Genomic DNA, 19,107 nt, shown 5'->3' with positions numbered 1-19,107 from the left:
CCAGGTCCTGCTCCTAGCCTGGTGACTGCCCATGGTTCTGCTTCTTGCCCGGCGTGATGACTGCCCCAGGTCTTGCTCCTAGCCCCGGATCATGACTGCCCCAGGTCCTGCTCCTAGCTTGGGGTGATGACTGTTCCAGGGTCTGCTCCTAGCCTGGTGAATGCCCCAGGTCCTGCTCCCAGCCTGGTGACTGCCCCAGGTCCTGCTCCAAGGCTGTTGACTGCCCCAGGTCCTCTCCCAGCCCAGTGACTGCCCCAGGTCCTGCTCCCAGACTGGTGACTGCCCCAGGTCCTGCTCCCAGGCTGTTGACTGCCCCAGGTCCTCTTCCAGCCCAGTGACTGCCCCAGGTCCTGCTCCCAGACTGGTGACTGCCCCAGGTCCTGCTCCCAGGCTGTTGACTGCCCCAGGTCCTCTTCCAGCCCAGTGACTGCCCCAGGTCCTGCTTCCAGCCCGGTGACTGCCCCAGGTCCTGCTTCCAGCCCGGTGACTGCCCCAGGTCCTGTTCCCAGGCCGGTGACTGCCCCAGGTCCTGCTCCCAGGTTGGTGATTGCCCGAGGTCCTGCTCCCAGCCCGGTGACAGCCCCAGGTCCTGCCCCCAGCACGGTGACTGCCCCAGGTCCTGCTTCCAGCCCAGTGACTGCCCCAGGTCCTGCTCCAACCCCTTGACTGCCCCAGGTCCTACTCCCAGCCCGTGACTGCCCCAGGTCCTGCTCCCAGCCCGTGACTGCCCCAGGTCCTGCTCCCAGCCCGTGACTGCCCCAGGTCCTGCTCCCAGCACCCCTGCAAACAGCTGATCTTGGAGTGGAAGTACAGTGGCTCACCATTCTGACCATAAAGGGAGGTTCCAAGCAGGACCTATGACGTTCATATCCCCAAATAAGGCAAATGAAAAGGGAAAACCATCTTCACACAACCCCTTTAAGAGATTTTCAGGGACTATAATACTGATGGCATATCCTTAACAAACCATTAACCCCTTTGTGTCCCATGACGAACATATACGTCATAGGGAGGAGGAGGTTGAGACGAAATGCCATATATTTACGGGCATATGGATGAGCCAGCGCCATCCACAGTCAGCCAGCCTCCCACTGCTGCAGAAGGGATCAGTGAGAACATCGACCCCCCACTGTTAACCCCTAACATGCCATGATCAATGTTGATTGTGGCATGTACGAGGTTAAAAGAGGAAGGAAGCTGACGTTATCAGTCCTCCACCTTGTAATTGTGAAGGGCCTATGGGTTGCTGTGGCAACAGAATGCTAGTCAATGGCATCCAGGTCTGCCATGGCCTGTGATCGCTATGATACGTGATAGAACACTGCAGTACAGAAGTATAGCAGTGTATTATGGGACTCACAGACATATGTTCCCTGCAGGAGTTTATGTCTGATTATGGGGGTTTGGATGTAGCTGGGGCATCCATAGGAGTAGTCACTGGCAGAGCTGGTCTGGGGTCTGCGAAGACCCTGCAGCTCTGTCATGCTGGGGGTTACTGGCAATCACGTGATCGCCGGATCAAATAACAGAAAAGGCGCTGCTGCTTCCTCTATTCTGTGCAGCGCTTGAACGCTATGTGGCTTGAAAAAAAGGCGAGCAGAAGTGGTTACAAGCTGTGTCGGTCGCCCTCTTCGGGTCGTCGCAGGGGGAGGAGTTTTAATCTTGCATTGGACTAAAGCTCAGGACTAAGTACTGCATACTTACAGCGCTTGGTCCTCATCGGGTTAAGGCCATTCTTGACAGAGTGGATCACAATAGCTCAACCCTGATCTAGAACCCCGATCTAGAACCCTGATCTAGAACCCTGATATAAAACCCTGATCTAGAACCCTGATATTCATTTTAGATGGCTGGTATGGAGAACTTTACTCTATATCTCTGTTAATCTTGGGCTGTCCAGTTTTAGACTATCGATGGGCTGTCCTTAAGGGCCATTTACACGGAACGCGATTATCCTGCAAAATTCGTTCAAACGAACAAAAATGCGCCGTAATCGTTACATCTGAATGCAAAAAAAAAAAGATCTAAATGTTCCCCGCATACAAGCAAGAAGTCGGCGATACTCAGCGCTGCTCTGCCTGCCTAAACGCTCGGTATGAGCGCTAACAACCAGTGGTGACGTCACCCGCTGCTGCAGTCGTGTAGACAGGCAGGTCATCCCGTCTAAATGAAACATAAGATAGGCCTTCATTAGTAGATCAGCGAGAACCTACCACCCAGGACCCTCGCTGATCAGCTGTTTGCTGGGCGGTGCGCTCATGCACTGAGCTGATTTCTGCAGGAAGTAGACAGCTCCGTTCTCACCGTAGTGGCCACATTGGGTATTACAGGCAAAGTCCTAAATTCTAATTCAATGGCCTCACCCGTTCTACTATTGATGACTTATCCTAAATACAGGTCATCAATAGTTTACAAATGGACAACCCCTTTAAATAGGAGACTTTTCCAGTGTTTGGAGGCATCGGGACTTTTTGAGAGCAGTGTAACTCAATATGCTTCCATGTTAAATAAGCTGCACTGTGAAGCGGTACGACGCCGACGTCAGATGCTAAACGAACGACGGGCATTAGAAAAAAACCAAAGCAGACCCATGTATCACGGAAATGAGATCAGAGATACAAATCTAAGGAACGACGTGGCTGAACAGAACCGTAATAGGCCGATAATGATATCATATGCTTTGATAACGCATTATAATTGACGGATATTACTCGCGGTTCAGGCATTACATGACCCAACTTCAGCAGGAGGCTTTGATTCGGGATTTTCACTGATTTAATTAACCTGTACTCATTTAATTAACTGCTGTAGTGGAAACGGTGCGTCAGCTAATTACTGGGACCTCTCAAACCACACGGTAGGCTCCAATGGGGTACAGAAGACAAGTAGTGGTGGAGATAAGTCCGCAGAGGGGTAATAATGAAGAATAGTGCTACATGGGTATGCTATGAACATGAAGGGGGGGTCTGAATCCCAGACCACCATCACCATCAGAGCTCTTCATAGCAGCAGCACTCCTGTAAAATAACTATTCTGTTTTGATGACTCTGGATTTTGTCGTTCCTCTGTTGTTCCTCTGGGAAATATATAAATTGACAAGTGGATGATACCATTCCCCTTGTCAAAGGGGTGTGTCCCTATTAGGGTTGCCACCTTTTCACCAAAAATACTGGTTGAGGTAAGAGGGGGAGTGCTTTGGGGCCTGACTTAGCACAAAGTATGATTAATCTCCATTTTTCCAAAGTCCCCAGTACTAATAGCGCCCCCTCTCAGTGACCCCTCACATTGTCCCAATAGTAAGAGTGCCCAGTCTGAGTGGCACCAATAGTTATAATGTCCCCATTAGTGGTCTCAATAGTAATAATGCCCCTCTCAGTGGCCCCAGATATAATAGTTCACGACTCAGTGACCCCAGTTATAACAGTATCCCCTTTAGTTGCCCCACTAATTAAAGGGACCCTTTTAGTAGCCATAAGAAACAATGTCGCTGAACAGAACCATAATAGGCCGATAATGATATCATATGCTTTGATGGGTTATAATTGACGGATATTACTGACGGTTCAGGCATTACATGACCCAACTGCAGCAGGAGGCTTTGATTCTCGATTTTGGGCGTTCTTGTATAATAACAGTGGTCCCTTTAGTGGCCCCAGTGATTTTAGAGCCCGCTCTAGAAGCAGTCTGCCTGTATTATGCTTGTTCACAAAGCAGGAAGAGAGCAGCAAACCCAAAGCAGAATAGATCAATGAGGAAATACAGCAGCAGAACCAGCCAAAGTACATAGATGTAATACCAGGACCAAGCTGATAACATAAATACAGCAGCAGAAGTAACCTCAGTACATAGATGTAATACCAGGACCAAGCTGATAACATTAACACAGCAGCAGAACCAACCTCAGTACATAGATGCAATACCACAACCCAGCTTAAATACAGCAGCAGAACCAGCCTCAGTACATAGATGCAATACCAGAACCAAGCTGATAACATAAATACAGCAGCAGAACCAAATCAATACATAGATGGAATACCAGAACAAGCTGATATCATAAATACAGCAGCAGAACTAACCTCAGTAAATAAATGCAATACCAGAACCAAGCTTGTAACACAAATGCAGCAGCAGAACCAACCTCAGTACATAGATGCAATACCAGAACCAAGCTTATAATGATAATGCAGCAGTAGAACCAAATCAATACATAGATGCAATACCAGAACCAAGCTTATAACCTAAATACAGCAGCAGAACCAGCCTCAGTACATAGATGCAATACCAGTACCAAGCGTATAACATAAATAGAGCAGCTAAACTAGCCTTAGTGCATAGATGCAATACCAGAGCCAAGCATATAACATAAATACAGCAGCAGAACCAACATCAGTACATACATGGAATACCAGAACCAAGCTTATAACATAAATACATCAGCAGAACCAACCTCAGTACATAGATGCAATACCAGAACCAAGCTTATAACATAAACACAGCAGTAGAACCAACATCAGTGCATAGATGCAATACCAGAAGCAAGCGTATAACATAAATACAGCAGCAGAATCAACCTCAGTACATATATGCAATACCAGAACCAAGCTAATAACATAAATACAGCAGCAAAACTAACCTCAGTTCATGGATGCAATACTAGAACCAAGCTTATGACATAAATACAGCAGCAGAACCAACCTCAGTATATAGATGCAATACCAGAACCAAGCTTATAACATAAATACAGCAGCAGAACCAACCTCAGTACATAGATGCAATGCCAGAACCAAGCTTATAACATAAATATAGCAGCAGAACCAACCTCAGTACATGAATACAATACCAGAACCAACTTATAACATAAATACAACAGCAGAACCAGCCTCAGTACATGGATGCAATACCAGAACCAAGCTGATAAGATAAATACAGCAGCAGAACCAAACTCAGTACATGGATGCAATACCAGAACCAAGCTTATAACATAAATACAGCAGCAGAACCAGCCTCAGTACATGGATGCAATACCAGAACCAAGCTGATAACATAAATACAGCAGCAGAACTAACCTTAGTACATAGATGCAATACCATAACCAAGCTTATAACATAAATACAGTAGCAGAACCAACCTTAGTACATAGATGCAATACCAGAACCAAGCTTATAACATAAGTACAGCAGCAGAACCAACCTCAGTACATAGATTTAATACCAGAACCAAGCTTTTAACATAAATACAGCAGCAGAACCAACCTCAGTCCATAGATTTAATACCAGAACCAAGCTTATAGCATAAAGACAGCAGCAGAACCAACCACAGTACATAGATGCAATACGAGAAGCAATTGTATGACATAAATAAATCAGTAGAACTAACCTCAGTACATATATGCAATACCAGAACCAAGCTTATAACATAAATACAGCAGTAGAACCAACATCAGTGCATAGATGCAATACCAAAACCAAGCTTATAACATAAATACAGCAGCAGAACCAACCTCAGTTCATGGATGCAATACTAGAACCAAGCTTATAACATAAATACAGCAGCAGAACCAACCTCAGTATATAGATGCAATACCAGAACCAAGCTTATAGCATAAATACAGCAGCAGAACCAACCACAGTACATAGATGCAATACGAGAAGCAATCGTATGACATAAATAAATCAGCAGAACTAACCTTAGTGCATAGATGAAATACCAGAACCCAGCTAATAACATAAATACAGCAGCAGAAGTACCTCAGTACATAGATGGAATACCAGAACCAAGCTAATAACATAAATACAGCAGCAGAACCAACCTCAGTACATAGATGCAATACCAGTAACACGCTTATAATGATAATACAGCAGTAGAACCCAAAAAATATATAGAAGCAATACCAGAACCAAGCTTATTACATAAATACAGAAGCAGAACCAACCTCAGTACATAGATGCAATGCCAGAACCAAGCTTATAACATAAATACAGCAGCAAAACTAACCTCAGTTCATGGATGCAATACTAGAACCAAGCTTATGACATAAATACTGCAGCAGAACCAACCTCAGTATATAGATGCAATACCAGAACCAAGCTTATAACATAAATACAGCAGCAGAACCAACCTCAGTACATAGATGCAATGCCAGAACCAAGCTTATAACATAAATATAGCAGCAGAACCAACCTCAGTACATGAATACAATACCAGAACCAACTTATAACATAAATACAACAGCAGAACCAACCTCAGTACATAGATGCAATACCAGAACCCAGTTTAAATACAGCAGCAGAACCAGCCTCTGTACGTGGATGCAATACCAGAACCAAGCTGATAACATAAATACAGCAGCAGAACTAACCTTAGTACATAGATGCAATACCAGAACCAAGCTTATAACATAAATACAGTAGCAGAACCAACCTTAGTACATAGATGGTATACCAGAACCAAGCTTATAACATAAGTACAGCAGCAGAACCAACCTCAGTATATAGATGCAATACCATAACCAAGCTTATAACATAAATACAGCAGCAGAACCATCCTCAGTCCATAGATTTAATACCAGAACCAAGCTTATAGCATAAAGACAGCAGCAGAACCAACCACAGTACATAGATGCAATACGAGAAGCAATCGTATGACATAAATAAATCAGCAGAACTAACCTCAGTACATATATGCAATACCAGAACCAAGCTTATAATAATAATACAGCAGTAGAAACAAATCAATACATAGATGCAATACCAGAACCAAGCTTATAACAAAAATACAGCAGCAGAACCAAATCAATACATAGATGCAATACCAGAACCAAGCATAAAACATAAATACAGCAGCAGAACTAACCTCAGTTCATGGATGCAATACTAGAACCAAGCTTATAACATAAATACAGTAGCAGATCTAAACTCAGTACAAACATGGAATACCAGAACCAAGCTTATAACATAAATACAGCAGCAGAACCAACCTCAGTACATAGATGCAATACCAGAACCAAGCTTATAGCATAAATACAGCAGCAGAACCAATTACAGTATATAGTTGCAATACGAGAAACAATCGTATGACATAAATAAATCAGCAGAACTAACCTCAGTACATAGATGCAATACCAGAACCAAGCTTATAATGATAATACAGCAGTAGAAACAAATCAATACATAGATGAAATACCAGAACCAAGCTAATAACATAAATACAGCAGCAGAACCAACCTCAGTACAAAGATGCAATACCAGAACCAAGCTTATAACATAAATACAACAGCAGAACCAACCTCAGAACATGGATACAATACCAGAACCAACTTATAACATAAATACAGCAGCAGAACCAACCTCAGTCCATAGATTTAATACCAGAACCAAGCATATAGCATAAATACAGCAGCAGAACCAACCACAGTATATAGATGCAATACGAGAAGCAATCGTATGACATAAATAAATCAGCAGAACTAACCTCAGTACATATATGCAATACCAGAACCAAGCTTATAGTAATAATACAGCAGTAGAAACAAATCAATACATAGATGCAATACCAGAACCAAGCTTAAAACAAAAATACAGCAGCAAAACTAACCTCAGTACAGAGAAGCACTATGAGAGCCCAGCTTATAACAAAAATACAGCAGCAGAACCAAATCAATACATAGATGCAATACCAGAACGAAGCATAAAACATAAATACAGCAGCAGAACCAACCTCAGTACATGGATACAATACTAGAACCAACTTATAACATAAATACAGCAGCAGAACCAACCTCAGTTCATAGATGCAATACCAGAACCAAGTACATAACATAAATAGAGCAGCAGAACTAACCTCAGTACATAGATGCAATACCAGAACCAAGCTTATAACATAAATACATCAGCAAAACCAACCTCAGTACATAGATGCAATAACAGAACCAAGCTTATAACATAAATACAGCAGCAGAACCAACCTCAGTACATAGATGCAATACCAGAACCAAGCATATAACATAAATACAGCAGCAGAACCAAATAAATACATAGATGCTTTACCAGAACCAAGGTTATAACAGAAATACAGCAGCAAAATCAACATCCGTACATACATGGAATACCAGAACCAAGCTTATAACATAAATACATCAGCAGAACAAACCTCAGTACATAGATGCAATACCAGAACCAAGCTTATAACAAAAATACAGCAGCAGAACTAACCTCAGTACATAGATGCAATACCAGAACCAAGATTAAACATAAATACAGCAGTAGAACCAACATCAGTGCACAGATGCAATACCAGAACCAAGCTGATAATATAAATACAACAGCAGAATCAACCTCAGTACATAGATGCAATACCAGAAAAAAGCGTATAACATAAATACAGCAGCAGAACTAACCTCAGTACATAGATGCAATACCAGAACCAAGCTGATAATATAAATGCAGCAGCAGAATCAACCTCAGTACATAGATGCAATACCAGCACCCAGTTTAAATACAGCAGCAGAACCAGCCTCATTACGTGGATGCACTACCAGAACCAAGCTGATAACATAAATACAGTAGCAGAACCAACCTCAGTACATAGATGCTATAACAGAATCAAGCTTATAACATGAATACAGCAGCAGAACTAACCTCAGTTCATGGATGCAATACCAGAACCAAGCTTATAACATAAATACAGTAGCAGATCTAAACTCAGTACATAGATGGAATATCAGAACCAAGCTTTTAACATAGATACAGCAGCAGAACCAACAACAGTACATAGATGCAATACCAGAACCAAGCTTATAATGATAATACAGCAGTAGAAACAAATCAATACAGAGATGCAATACCAGAACCAAGCTTATAACATAAATACAGCAGCAGAAGTAACCTCAGTACATAGATGCAATACCAGAACCAAGCTTATAACATAAATACAGCAGCAGAACCAACCTCAGTACATAGATGCAATACCAGAACCAAGTTTATAACATAAGTACAGCAGCACAACTAACCTCAGTAGATAGATGTAATACCAGTACCAAGCGTATAATGATAATACAGCAGTAGAACCAAATGAATACATAGATGCAATACCAGAACCAAGCTTATAACAAAAATACAGCAGCAGAACCAACCTCAGTACATAGATGCAATGCCAGAACCAAGCTTATAACATAAATACAGCAGCAGAAGCAGCCTCCGTACATAGATGCAATACCAGAAGAAAGCATGAAACATAAATACAGCAGCACAACTAACTTCAGTACAGAGAAGCAATACGAGAGCCAAGCTTATAACAAAAATACAGCAGCAAAACCAAATCAATACATAGTTGCAATACCATAACCAAGCATATAACATAAATACAGCAGCAGAACCAAATCAATACATAGATGCAATACCAGAACCAAGCTTATAACAAAAATACAGCAGCAAAACCAAATCAATACATAGTTGCAATACCATAACCAAGCATATAACATAAATACAGCAGCAGAACCAAATCAATACATAGATGCAATACCAGAACCAAGCTTATAACAAAAATACAGCAGTAGAACCAACCTCAGTACATAGATGCAATACCAGAACAAAGCATATAACTTAAATACAGCAGCAGAACCAAATCAATACATAGATGCAATACCAGGACCAAGCATATAACATAAATACAGCAGCAGAACCAAATCAATACATAGATGCTTTACCAGAACCAAGGTTATAACAGAAATACAGCAGCAAAATCAACATCAGTACAAACATGGAATACCAGAACCAAGCTTATAACATAAATACATCAGCAGAACAAACCTCAGTACATAGATGCAATACCAGAACCAACCTTATAACAAAAATACAGCAGCATGACTAACCTCAGTACATACATGCAATACCAGAACCAAGCTTAAACATAAATACAGCAGTAGAACCACCATCAGTGCACAGATGCAATACCAGAACCAAGCTGATAATATAAATACAACAGCAGAATCAACCTCAGTACATAGATGCAATACCAGCACCCAGTTTAAATACAGCAGCAGAACCAGCCTCATTACGTGGATGCAATACCAGAACCAAGCTGATAACATAAATACAGTAGCAGAACCAACCTCAGTACATAGATGCTATAACAGAATCAAGCTTATAACATAAATACAGTAGCAGAACCAACCTCAGTACATAGATGCTATAACAGAATCAAGCTTATAACATGAATACAGCAGCATAACTAACCTCAGTTCATGGATGCAGTACTAGAACCAAGCTTATAACATAAATACAGTAGCAGATCTAAACTCAGTACATAGATGGAATACCAGAAAAAAGCGTATAACATAAATACAGCAGCAGAACTAACCTCAGTACATAGATGCAATACCAGAACCAAGCTGATAATATAAATACAGCAGCAGAATCAACCTCAGTACATAGATGCAATACCAGCACCCAGTTTAAATACAGCAGCAGAACCAGCCTCATTACGTGGATGCAATACCAGAACCAAGCTGATAACATAAATACAGTAGCAGAACCAACCTCAGTACATAGATGCTATAACAGAACCAAGCTTATAACATAAATACAGTAGCAGAACCAACCTCAGTACATAGATGCTATAACAGAATCAAGCTTATAACATGAATACAGCAGCAGAACTAACCTCAGTTCATGGATGCAGTACTAGAACCAAGCTTTTAACATAAATACAGCAGCAGAACCAACAACAGTACATAGATGCAATACCAGAACCAAGCTTATAATGATAATACAGCAGTAGAAACAAATCAATACAGAGATGCAATACCAGAACCAAGCTTATAACATAAATACAGCAGCAGAAGTAACCTCAGTACATAGATGCAATACCAGAACCAAGCTTATAACATAAATACAGCAGCAGAACCAACCTCAGTACATAGATGCAATACCAGAACCAAGTTTATAACATAAGTACAGCAGCACAACTAACCTCAGTACATAGATGTAATACCAGTACCAAGCGTATAATGATAATACAGCAGTAGAACCAAATGAATACATAGATACAGTACCAGAACCAAACTTATAACAAAAATACAGCAGCAGAACCTACCTCAGTACATAGATGCAATGCCAGAACCAAGCTTATAACATAAATACAGCAGCAGAAGCAGCCTCCGTACATAGATGCAATACCAGAAGAAAGCATGAAACATAAATACAGCAGCACAACTAACTTCAGTACAGAGAAGCAATACGAGAGCCAAGCTTATAACAAAAATACAGCAGCAAAACCAAATCAATACATAGTTGCAATACCATAACCAAGCATATAACATAAATACAGCAGCAGAACCAAATGAATACATAGATGCAATACCAGAACCAAGCTTATAACAAAAATACAGCAGTAGAACCAACCTCAGTACATGGATGCAATACCAGAACAAAGCATATAACTTAAATACAGCAGCAGAACCAAATCAATACATAGATGCAATACCAGGACCAAGCATATAACATAAATACAGCAGCAGAACCAAATCAATACATAGATGCTTTACCAGAACCAAGCTTATAACATAAATACATCAGCAGAACAAACCTCAGTACATAGATGCAATACCAGAACCAAGCTGATAATATATATACAGCAGCAGAATCAACCTCAGTACATAGATGCAATACCAGAACCAACCTTATAACAAAAATACAGCAGCATGACTAACCTCAGTACATACATGCAATACCAGAACCAAGCTTAAACATAAATACAGCAGTAGAACCACCATCAGTGCACAGATGCAATACCAGAACCAAGCTGATAATATAAATACAACAGCAGAATCAACCTCAGTACATAGATGCAATACCAGCACCCAGTTTAAATACAGCAGCAGAACCAGCCTCATTACGTGGATGCAATACCAGAACCAAGCTGATAACATAAATACAGTAGCAGAACCAACCTCAGTACATAGATGCTATAACAGAATCAAGCTTATAACATAAATACAGTAGCAGAACCAACCTCAGTACATAGATGCTATAACAGAATCAAGCTTATAACATGAATACAGCAGCAGAACTAACCTCAGTTCATGGATGCAGTACTAGAACCAAGCTTATAACATGAATACAGTAGCAGATCTAAACTCAGTACATAGATGGAATACCAGAACCAAGCTTTTAACATAAATACAGCAGCAGAACCAACAACAGTACATAGATGCAATACCAGTTCCAAGCTTATAATGATAATACAGCAGTAGAAACAAATCAATACATAGATGCAATACCAGAACCAAGCTGATAACATAAATACAGTAGCAGAACCAACCTCAGTACATAGATGCTATAACAGAATCAAGCTTATAACATGAATACAGCAGCAGAACTAACCTCAGTTCATGGATGCAGTACTAGAACCAAGCTTATAACATAAATACAGTAGCAGATCTAAACTCAGTACATAGATGGAATACCAGAACCAAGCTTTTAACATAAATACAGCAGCAGAACCAACAACAGTACATAGATGCAATACCAGATCCAAGCTTATAATGATAATACAGCAGTAGAAACAAATCAATACATAGATGCAATACCAGAACCAAGCTTATAACATAAATACAGCAGCAGAACCAACCTCAGTACATAGATGCAATACCAGAACCAAGCTTATAACATAAATACAGCAGCACAACTAACCTCAGTACATAGATGTAATACCAGTACCAAGCGTATAATGATAATACAGCAGTAGAACCAAATGAATACATAGATGCAATACCAGAACCAAGCTTATAACAAAAATACAGCAGCAGAACCAACCTCAGTACATAGATGCAATACCAGAACCATGCTTATAACATAATTACAGCAGCACAACCAACCTCAGTACATAGATGCAATGCCAGAACCAAGCTTATAACATAAATACAGCAGCAGAAGCAGCCTCCGTACATAGATGCAATACCAGAACCATGCTTATAACATAATTACAGCAGCACAACCAACCTCAGTACATAGATGCAATGCCAGAACCAAGCTTATAACATAAATACAGCAGCAGAAGCAGCCTCCGTACATAGATGCAATACCAGAAGAAAGCATGAAACATAAATACAGCAGCAAAACTAACTTCAGTACAGAGAAGCAATACGAGAGCCAAGCTTATAACAAAAATACAGCAGCAGAACCAAATCAATACATAGTTGCAATACCAGAACCAAGCTTATAACAAAAATACAGCAGCAGAACCAAATCAATACATAGATGCAATACCAGAACCAAGCTTATAACAAAAATACAGCAGTAGAACCAACCTCAGTACATAGATGCAATACCAGAACAAAGCATATAACTTAAATACAGCAGCAGAACCAAATCAGTTCATAGATGCAATACCAGAACCAAGCTTATAACAAAAATACAGCAGCAGAACCAACATAAGTACATACATGGAATACCAGAACCAAGCTTATAACATAAATACATCAGCAGAACCAACCTCAGTACATCGAGGAAATACCAGAACCAACCTTTTAACAGAAATACAGCAGCAGAACCAACATCAGTACATAGATGCAATACCAGAACCAATCTTTTAAAATGAATACAGCAGTAGAAACAACATCAGTACAAAGATGCAACACCAGAACCAAGCTGGTAATATAAATACAGCAGCAGAACTAACCACAGTACATAGATGCAATACCAGAAGTGAGCATATAACATTAATACTGCAGCAGAACTAACCTCAATACATAGATGCAATACCAGAACAAAGCTTATAACAGAAATACAGCAGCAGAACTAACCTCAGATCATGGATGCAATACTAGAACCAAGCTTATAACATAAATACAGCAGCAGAACCAGCCTCAGTACATGGATGCAATACCAGAACCAAGCTGATAAGATAAATACAGCAGCAGAACCAACCTCAGAACATGGATGCAATACCAGAACCAAGCTTATTACATAAATACAGCAGCAGAACCAGCCTCAGTACATGGATGCAATACCAGAACCAAGCTGATAACATAAATACAGCAGCAGACCCAGCCTCAGTACATAGATTCAATACCAGAGCCAAGCTTATAGCATAAATACAGCAGCAGAACCAACCACAGTACATGGATGCAATACTAGTGCCAAGCTTCTAACATAAAATCAACAGCAGAACCAACCTCAGTACATAGATTCAATACCAGAACCAAGCTTATAGCATAAATACAGCAGCAGAACCAACCTCAGTATACAGATGCAATACCAGAAGCAAGCATATAACATAAATACAGCAGCAGAACTAAACTCAGTACATAGATATAAAACAAAACAAGAATCAGCGCCTTACTCGCACAAAACGATTTTAAAAGGATGTGAGATACTTTTATGTACTCACCTGGTGCACGGCCAAAGCTCCTGTTCAGGAGATTGACCGACACCTTATATCCGAGTTTGCTTGTAGCGTCCCTGGAATCCCGAATCCAGATCATGCCTGAAGAGAGCGGGTAAGCCCGCAGAAACGCGTAGCAAAGGAACCAATAAATTATTTAAAGTTATTTATGGACGCTGTGTCCTTTATCTCTGCTGGAACCCATGAGCGCGGGGGAAATTTTTCTATTTAATACAAGTTTTTCTCAGTACATAGATGCAATACCAGAACCAAGCTTATAACATTAATACAGCAGCAGAACCAGCCTCAGTACATAGATGCAATACCAGAAGCGAGCATATCACATAAATACTGCAGCAGAACTAACCTCAGAACATAGATGCAATACCAGAACCAAGCATATAACATAAATACAGCACCAGAACCAACTCAATACATAGATGCAATACCAGAACCAAGCTTATAACAGAAATACAGCAGCAGAACCAACCTAAGTACATAGATGCAATACCAGAAGCGAGCATATAACATTAATACTGCAGCAGAACCAACCTGAGTACATAGATGGAATACCAGAACCAAGCTGATAACATAAATACAGCAGCAGAACCAACCTCAGTACATAGTTGCAATACCAGAACCAAGCTTATACCGTAAATACAGCAGCAGAACCAACCACAGTACATAGATGCAATACCAGAAGCGAGCATATAAGATAAATACTGCAGCAGAACTAACCTCAGTACATAGATGTAAGACCAGAACCAAGCTTATAACATGAATACAGCAGCAGAACCAACCTCAGTACATAGATGCAATACCAGAACCAAGCTTATAACATAAATACATCAGCAGAACCAACCTCAGTACATCGAGGAAATAGCAGAACCAAGCTTATAACATAAATACAGCAGTAGAACCAATCTCAGTACATAGATGCAATACCAGAACCAATCTTATAACATGAATACAGCAGTAGAACCAACATCAGAAAATAGATGCAATACCAGAACCAAGCTGATACCATAAATGCAGGAGCAGAACTAAACTCAGTACATAGATGCAATACCAGAACCAAGCTTATAACATAAATACAGCAGCAGAACCAACCTCAGTACATAGATGCAATACCAGAAGCGAGCATATGACATTAATACAGTAGCAGAACTAACCTCAGTTCATAGATGCAACACCAGAATCAAACATATAACATAAATACAGCAGCAGAACCAACTCAATACATAGATGCAATACCAGAACCAAGATTATAACAGAAATACAGCAGCAGAACCAACATTAGTACATAGATGGAATACCAGAACCAAGATTATAACAAAAATAGAGCAGCAGTACCAACCTCAGTATATTGATGCAATACCAGAACCAAGCTGATAATATAAATACAGCAGCAGAACTAACCTCAGTACATAGATGCAATACCAGAACCCAACTTAAATACAGCAGCAGAACTAAACTCAGTACATAGATGCAATACCAGAACCAAGCTTATAACATAAATACAGCAGCAGAACCAACCTCGGTATATGAATGCAATACTAGAGCCAAGCTTCTAACATAAATACAGCAGCAGAACTAACCTCAGTACATAGATGCAATACCAGACCCAAGCATATAACATACATACAACACCAGAACCAACTCAATACATAGATGCAATACCAGAACCAAGCTTATAACAAAAATACAGCAGCAGAACCAACATCAGTACATAGATGGAATACCAGAACCAAGCTTATAACGTAAATACATCAGCAGAACCAACCTCAGTACATCGAGGAAATACCAGAACCAATCTTATAACATGAATACAGCAGTAGAACCAACATCAGAAAAAAATGCAATACCAGAACCAAGCTGATAACATAAATACAGGAGCACAGCTAAACTCAGTACATAGATGCAATACCAGAACCAAGCTTATAACATAAATACAGCAGCAAAACCAACCTCAGTACATAGATGCAATACCAGAAGCGAGCATATAACATTAATACTGCAGCAGAACTAACCACAGTTCATAGATGCAATACCAGAACCAGGCATATAACATAAATACAGCAGCAGAACCAACATTAGTACATAGATGGAATACCAGAACCAAGCTGATAATATAAATACAGCAGCAGAACAAACCTCAGTACATAGATGCAATTCCAGAACCAAGCTTACAACAAAAATACAGCAGCAGAACCAACCTCAGTACATAGATGGAATACCAGAACCAAGCTTATAACATAAAAACAGAAGCAGAACTAAACTCAGTACATAGATGCAATACCAGAACCAAGCTGATAACATAAATACCGCAGCAGAACCAACCTCAGTACATTGATGCCGTACCAGAACCAAGCTTATAACATAAATACAGCATCAGAACCAACCTCAGTACATAGATGAAATACCAGAACCGAACTTATAATATAAATAAAGCAGCAGAACCAACATCAGTACATAGATACAGTACTAGAACCATGCTGATAACATAAATACCGCAGCAGAACCAACCTCAGTACATAGATGCAATACCAGAACCAAGCTTATAAGATAAATACAGCTGCAGAACTAACCTCAGTACATAGATGCATTACCAGAACCAAGCTTATAATGATAATACAGCAGTAGAACCAAATCAATACATAGATGCAATACCAGAACCAAGCTTATAACATAAATAAAGCAGTAGAACCAACATCAATATATAGATGCAATACCAGAACCAATCTGATAATATAAATACAGCAGAAGAACTAACTTCAGTACATAGATTCAATACAAGAACCCATTTTAAATACAGCAGTAGAAACAGCCTCAGTACATAGATGCAATACCAGAACCAAGCTTACAACATAAATACCGCAGCAGTACTAACATCAGTACATAGATGCAATACCAGAACCAAGCTAAAAACATAAATACAGCAGCAGAAATAACCTCAGTACATAGATGCAACACCAGAACCAAGCTTATAACATAAACACAGAAGCAAACCTCACCTCAGTACATAGATACAACACCAGAACCAAGCTTATAATGATAATACAGTAGTAGAACCAAATCAATACATAGATGCAATACCAGAACCAAGCTTATAATATAAATACAGCAGCAGAACAAACCTCAGCACATAGATGCTATGCCAGAACCAAGCTTATAACATAAACACAGAAGCAAAACTCACCTCAGTACATAGATACAACACCAGAACCAAGCTTATAATGATAATACAGCAGTAGAACCAAATCAATACATAGATGCAATACCAGAACCAAGCTTATAACATAAATAATGCCGCAGAACTAAACTCAGTACATAGATGTAATACCAGAACAAGGCTTATAACATAAATACAGCAGCAGAAATAACCTCAGTACATTAATGCAATACCAGAACCAAGCTTATAACATAAATACAGCATCAGAACCAACCTCAGTACATAGATGCAATACCAGAACCAAGCTTATAACATAAACACAGCTGCAGAACCAACATCAGTACATAGATGCAATACCAGAACCAAGCTTATAACATAAACACAGCTGCAGAACCAACATCAGTACATAGATGCAATACCAGAACCAAGCTTATAACGTAAACACAGCTGCAGAACCAACATCAGTACATAGATGCAATACCAGAACCAATCTTATAATGATAATACAGCAGTAGAACCAAATCAATACATAGTTGTGATACCAGGACCAAGCTTATAACAAAAATATAGTAGCAGAACCAACCTCAGTACATAGATGCAATACCAGAACCAAGCTTATAACGTAAACACAGCTGCAGAACCAACATCAGTACATAGATGCAATACCAGAACCAATCTTATAATGATAATACAGCAGTAGAACCAAATCAATACATAGTTGTGATACCAGAACCAAGCTTATAACAAAAATACAGCAGTAGAACCAACCACAGTACATAGATGCAATACCAAAACGAAGCTTATAACATAAATACAGCAGCACAACTAACCTCAGCACATAGATGCAATGCCAGAACCAAGTTTATAACATAAATACAGCAGCAGAACCAACTCAATAGATAGATGCAATACCAGAACCAAGCTTATAACATAAATACAGCAGCAGAACCAACATTAGTACATAGATGGAATACCAGAACCAAGCTTATAACAAAAATAGAGCAGCAGTAACAAGCTTAGTACATAGATGCAATACCAGAACCCAACTTAAATACAGCAGCAGAACTAAACTCAGTACATAGATGCAATACCAGAACCAAGATTATAACATAAATACAGCAGCAGAACCAACCTCATTACCTGGATGCAATACTAGAGCCAAGCCTCTAGCATAAATACAGCAGCAGAACCAACCTCAGTACATAGATTCAATACCAGAACCAAGCTTCTAGCATAAATACAGCAGCAGAACCAACCTCAGTATACAGATGCAATACCAGAAGCAAGCATATAACATAAATAAAGCAGCATAACTAACCTCAGTACAGAGATGCAATACCAGAGGCGAGCATATAACATAAATACTGCAGCAGAACTAACGTCAGTACATAGATGCAATACCATAACCAAGCTTATAAGATTAATACAGCAGCAGAACCAGCCTCAGTACATAGATGCAATACCAGAACCCAACTTAAATACAGCAGCAGAACTAAACTCAGTACATAGATGCAATACCAGAACCAAGATTATAACAAAAATACAGCAGCAGA

General features: G+C 39.9%; 1 protein-coding gene across 3 annotated transcripts in view; it reads right to left on the bottom strand.

Annotated features, from left to right (window-relative positions):
- The window catches only part of CADM3 (cell adhesion molecule 3), a 425,295-nt gene that overhangs the window by 34,372 nt on the left and 371,816 nt on the right, over nt 1-19,107 (bottom strand). The window lies entirely within an intron of this gene.

Source organism: Eleutherodactylus coqui, chromosome 6, assembly GCF_035609145.1.
Source record: "Eleutherodactylus coqui strain aEleCoq1 chromosome 6, aEleCoq1.hap1, whole genome shotgun sequence".
Taxonomy (NCBI): Eukaryota; Metazoa; Chordata; class Amphibia; order Anura; family Eleutherodactylidae; genus Eleutherodactylus; species Eleutherodactylus coqui.
The sequence above is the reverse complement of the archived record's forward strand: the minus strand, read 5'-3'. Positions and strand labels throughout refer to the sequence as shown.